Raw genomic sequence first — 5591 nt, forward strand, 5'->3', positions numbered from 1 at the left:
GGATTGAATGTCCAGGGAAGTTAAAAGATACTGACAGAAGCTTTTGCATGTTTCTGGAATTGATATAAAATTATATCAGTCATTCTTTCATGTAGGGATTGTCCTGTCTGGTCAATGTAGACAGCAGAAGGGCACTGTTAGAAGATGATGGCATACATAATGTTTGTAGAGGAGCAAGTAAATGAACCCCCCATGTTATATTTCATGTGGTTTGGTCTAGTGATAATGATGGGGCACAGCTGGCATCTGGGCAACAAGGCTTGATAGCTTGGAGAGCATTGGAATTAGGTAGACTGTTGCTTGAGAGATGCTTGAAGTTGGGGATGCTACCTACAAGTCAGGACAGGCTTGTCTTCCAAGGCTATCTTGAGAAGATCATCGTTTTCTGGAAGGAGTTGGAGGGTCATTAAATGATGTGTTGAAGTTGGGAGCTGTAGGTGACAACCAGAGGGATTCTGTTGTCCCTGTTGCAGTGTTGGTATTGTAGAAAGTTAGTGACCATGGTAGTTGCCCCAAGTACCCCACCCTCATTATGCCACTGCTGCCATCTGCCAACTTATCAGACGCCTCAATACAAGTTTAGTGTAACAGATGGGCAACAGTAAGCAACAATGAGCAAAGGTGATTGTACTCAAACAGGACTGGACCTAAAACGAAACATGAATGCAATATTGAAAAGAATAGCTTGATTTGTTTAATCTTGAGAGTCCTGCAACTCATCATGAACACCCTGGGTTTGTATTCCCAGTTGTCCACAGACTAGGAGGATGCTGAAGCCACGTTATACACTATGCAACTATTATACTACCTTTGTTCTTGGATCTTTGCATAGTTCTCTGCTGAAGGACAAGCCATCACTGCATCTTCCAAGACTTTTCAGAAACAATTCAACAGGGTGCAAACAGTGTCAGTACATAAAACAGTAAGTAAACAGTAATAGTTCCCAATTAACAACCCAGGAGGGTGTAATATAAAAAACACTAATGCACACTGTAAGGAGGTGCTTAGCTTGCAGAGGCTGAGACCCAGGTGCAGGTAATCAGCAGTTAGGGTCTCCCTGGCTAGAAGCCTGGGGCTGAGCTGTGATTGATCAGGAAATGAGGGAGAAGCACAGAGCCTGTCTCACTCCTCCCAAGGTACAAAGTAAGACAACAAATTTGGGGTTTGTAGGTTTTTTTGCTTGCTGCTGCACACTTGCTTGGTTTGTTGTTTGCTTTTACTGTGTATTCCCTGTAGATAAACTGCCTGGAAACCTTGTGATCACTGGCCTTAAGGCAGCTGGGTAGGTCACCCACATACACACACAAAACACTATAAAAGTATAAAACACAGTAACCAGTATTTGGGAGACTTATAAATGACTTTCAAACAAGAGGCATTAGGCTGCAAATTTAACTGTTGCTGAACCCTTCAGAACTGCCAGCAGCATTTCAGACTTTATGTTAATAACTGACTGGCCCTCAGCTGGTGATGGAGCAGAAAAGTATTATCTTGCATTCCAAGGGAAATGGATATTGGGACCTAGCCCTCCAGCAGACATGTCTCTTGGTGCTGCCCTGGTCAGTGATTGAGGGTATGGACATACGCACATTTTATCCACTTTCAAAGTGTAGGGAGAGCTGCCACTCAGGAACTCCAGCTGTTATATCTGTGTAATCCTGCAGCAATACAAAGTGAGCTAAATCTTCCTAACTTCAACACTGAACAAAGCAGAAATTAAAAGAGTAGCAGATTTGCTATAGTTGTACCACTAAACAATATTGATGTCAACTCACGGGAAACTATCGCCCAGGACCACCCAAAATGAAGGAAAAGTCGGCTGCAGGGATCTCAGTTCTTTGAAACCTCATGACAACAACAGGAGATGGAAAAGTGGGAGCCACAGAAACAGCATGTCGCAGACCAAATCAAGAATCCAGCACCACTTTCCCCACACGGAAACACATGTCCAAGCTACAGTAGAGTCTGTTGATCCTGGATAGGCCTCATCAGCCCTCTTTGGACATACAGATAAGACAACCATGAAAGACAACCATCCTTGACTGCAAGGGATTGCCAAAGAACCACTAAATAAAAATGCCACTATACCAATTGTATCCTAACAACTCATATGGGTATCCTTTGATACTGATATAGTTATTATATCAGTCTATACCTTAAATCTACAAACTTGTCCTTTACTCTACATTTTGTCTCCCCTGCCTACATTCTGTCTTATCTCTCAGTTATTCTGAACTTCCTTGCTAAGGTGCCTGCTACTTGAAAAGCAGCAGTATGGGCTCAGGTGCTGGTTGCTAGGGGCAACCAGGAGGCGCTAAAGGGCTGGTGAGTCAGCTGACCGGAAGGGGCAGGGCTGACTACTATAAGACCCAGACTGGAGGCTGCGAGTGCTCTCTCTCCACTGGCAGCCAGGAAGAAGGAGTACTGCCTGACTAAGGGAAAGAGATTGGCCCTGAATGTGGGAAAGAGAAAAAGGCCGGGATGTATAAGCCACTAGTTACATGGGTGAGAGATGTGGTGTGGTTTGGAGAACATTTAGCCATGAGGTTTAGCTTTGTGTTATAGCCCAGGGGCTTGTGTTATTGTTTTTATTGTTGTTACATTGGAGGACCGGGTGAGGCTATTAGGGGTTGGAGGAGGCCTCATAGGGGCTCCACGGTAGCGTGGGGACCCTGGTGCCAGAGAGGGTACAACATTCAGGGGTGCACTGACCCCAGCCCTGAGAAGGGGAGCAGAGGATTGGGGGCCAGGTAAGACCGAGGCTGCCTGAGCTCCACAGGAGGTTAAGACCTGAGGAGGAGATTTGGGGGCCAGGCACAGCTACAGCCACCTGAGCCCCAAGGCGAGAAGCCCCGGAGCGGGCCGTGCAAGAAGCCCTGGGGCGGGGACAGAGATTGACAAGTGCCAGGGAGCATGGTTGTGAGGCAAGCCAGAAGCGCCGGTGGGGCGCAGGAGAGCGAAATCAACCAAACAATGTCCGGTACATCTGCAAGCCTTGGGGCGTGGTACAGGGGTGGTTGGAGCCACACATAGCCCATAAGGCTGGGGTGCACAGAGTCACCCAAAATAGAACAGAGACTGAGATGCATCAGAGCACCATGTCAGAGAGGACAAAAGGCAGCCTCCCTTATACATTGTTGACATCAAAGACATGGCAGACGAGATGTGAGGGTGTTTTAATACCACATTGGCATGGTAAGGGGCACTAGGGGAGCTCATGGCCACCCCTAGGACCCCGCGCTGTTACACCCCCCTTTTATGCTTTTCTTCAACTTTACTCCTTCGATGACTCCTTGCTTCTGGATTGGTCTCTCTGCGGTCAGCATGCTGCCCATCTTTTATCCTGCCAGCATATTCCTTTGTCTAACACACCCATCACAAGCACATCTCTTATTTTGGCCTTTTTCCAGTGTCTTTCTTTGGGTATTGTCCATTGGTCTCCCTTATCAACTTTCATTAATATATCTAATCCTTTCATCCCTCTGATTCAGCTGGTTAGTCTCATGTTCAGGTAACTGGAGCTGGTAACAAGGCCATTGCTATGTTATGTTCAAAAAACTTCTCACAATATTAAAAATAAAAAGTTAATAAAGACAAAACTTAAGCAATGATTAAATAAGGCTAAATATAAACAATACTGTAAGCAGGTGCAACTTCAAAGCATTAAACATAACAAGCTACCCTAACAACGGGGTACTTCAAGCTACATTCCACATCATTACCCCTGTGTTTCTTCTTTCTTTGGCCCACAATAACATATCAGATGCTAAAGTATATATAAAGCATGTGGGTTACATTTCCATTCCTACTTATAACTATTAGAACGTGGAGGTTTTTCAAGATTTATTGTCACATATGCATTTCACATCTCACCATTCATCCTCCCTTCTTTGGTTCCTTAATACTTTTTGGATTCAGTGATAGAGAGAAAAGGGTCTGAGAGGCATGCACTGCTCTTTATGCCTCCTGAGTATGAGGAGAAGCAGGGCTCATGTGTACCATATAGGGATTGTAATAACAAAAAGTCTCGGAGCTCAAGTCCTTGAGGCACATGCTTCCCTGCAGTGGAATGTGGAGTGGACAACACATCTTGAGGAACTCCAGTTGTCTTTGATAAAACTTGTTTATGTAAACTGTAGACCAGGGATAGCCAACTCGTGGTGGCTGGGGACCAAACACCCACCAAGTTCCATGCCGCCCCCCCTTCCCCTGCACTGCAGGTGCACGTGCCTCCCCCATGCTTTGTGGTCTCAGTGTCCCTGAACCCTGTATGCATATGGGTTTCTCCTACTGTACCATGGAACAGGCACGCTGCTCTACCTTGCCAGTGTCCAACGATGTGCCACACAGGGTCCCTGGATCTCCCTGGACCATCTGGCAGCAGACTCCCTTGGTTCCATCCCCAGGGGTCAGGTCAGGGAGTGGAAGTCACAGAAAGGAGCCCCAAGACTCCAGCAGTAGCTACTGAGGTTATGAGGGGAGCAGCACCCAGCCCAGGAGTGTCAGGGGCTACATGCAGCCTGTGGGCTGCTAGTTGGACAGTACTTCTGTAGATCACTTTGTGAGCAGCTTCCCTGGAATTCCCTAGTAAGAAAACATTCTTTAGCTTTCCAGTGATGCCCATTTTAATGGGATGTGTAGTTCTAAGCCACCTTAGTAACACCCATGACAGATAGATACAGGTGACTATCAAACTTACAGAGACTAATATGCTTATTTTTTAAGGGCCTGACAGAGAGAACTTTTGATAATGACACATCTTTCTTTCTCGTTGGTTTATTAATCTGGCAGCATACTCAAGAAGTAAACACTTCCTAGAAGTCTACTTCTGGCCACCATGCTATTGTGTTAGTTTGTTCTCTGCACTTGACCAGCATTGTGAATGCAGTGATAACCAGTAAGTGTTTTATTTAAAACTTCCCCTTTTCAGGAGTGATTCAGCAATCTCCTCAAACATGTGTTTAATTGTAAGAATATGAGTAGGCATATTAACTGCTCATGTGGAATTACTCATGCTTAAAGAAAAATACATGCTTAAATAGTTTGGTGAATCAGACCCTCAAAGCTAAGGAGATGAACATGTTACTAACTAGGGTAAACAAACCTAACATCTTGTTTTTTACGTTTCCTTATATAATAGCACTTTTTGTTTCTTAGCTCAAGACGATCAAAATCTGAAAAAAAAGTTATAGACAAGTGGTATGATCAAACTATCTGCATGTGATATACAAAGCTAAGAGCAGAATACAGTAAGCACATCACTTCAAGCAAATTATGTATCTCTACTCTGCATACTTTATACTAACCACACTGGCATACTATAACTAAGTTCTATTTTAGAAACAACTTTGTTGTGCCCCCACAAACTATGGTGAAACCTCAACACCCTCATTTTACTTTGCCAACTGACTTTACAGATTAATCTGTTCTATTAACACTTTTTCTTCTAACAAAATACAGCTCAGTCAAAAATCTCCTTTTATTTCATCCAATATTTTAACAGTCTATTCTTATAGAAGTTGCAACAGACATTCCACCTTTTTCATGACATGAGGCATCTCCATGTATTACTTTTCATTCCAATTTAGCTT

General features: G+C 44.3%; 1 long non-coding RNA gene across 1 annotated transcript; it reads right to left on the reverse strand.

Annotated features, from left to right (window-relative positions):
* Positions 1-2128: 2128 nt before the first annotated feature.
* On the reverse strand, positions 2129-5579 carry LOC109297900. Its single transcript, XR_002097461.1, has 2 exons — positions 3250-5579; positions 2129-2252 (listed from the first exon to the last, which is right to left on the reverse strand). It is a non-coding gene; the product is annotated as an uncharacterized LOC109297900 (long non-coding RNA).
* Positions 5580-5591: the final 12 nt, after the last annotated feature.

The sequence above is a fragment of the Gavialis gangeticus genome, unplaced genomic scaffold (assembly GCF_001723915.1).
Source record: "Gavialis gangeticus isolate Ggan-Ray unplaced genomic scaffold, GavGan_comp1, whole genome shotgun sequence".
Taxonomy (NCBI): domain Eukaryota; kingdom Metazoa; phylum Chordata; order Crocodylia; family Gavialidae; genus Gavialis; species Gavialis gangeticus.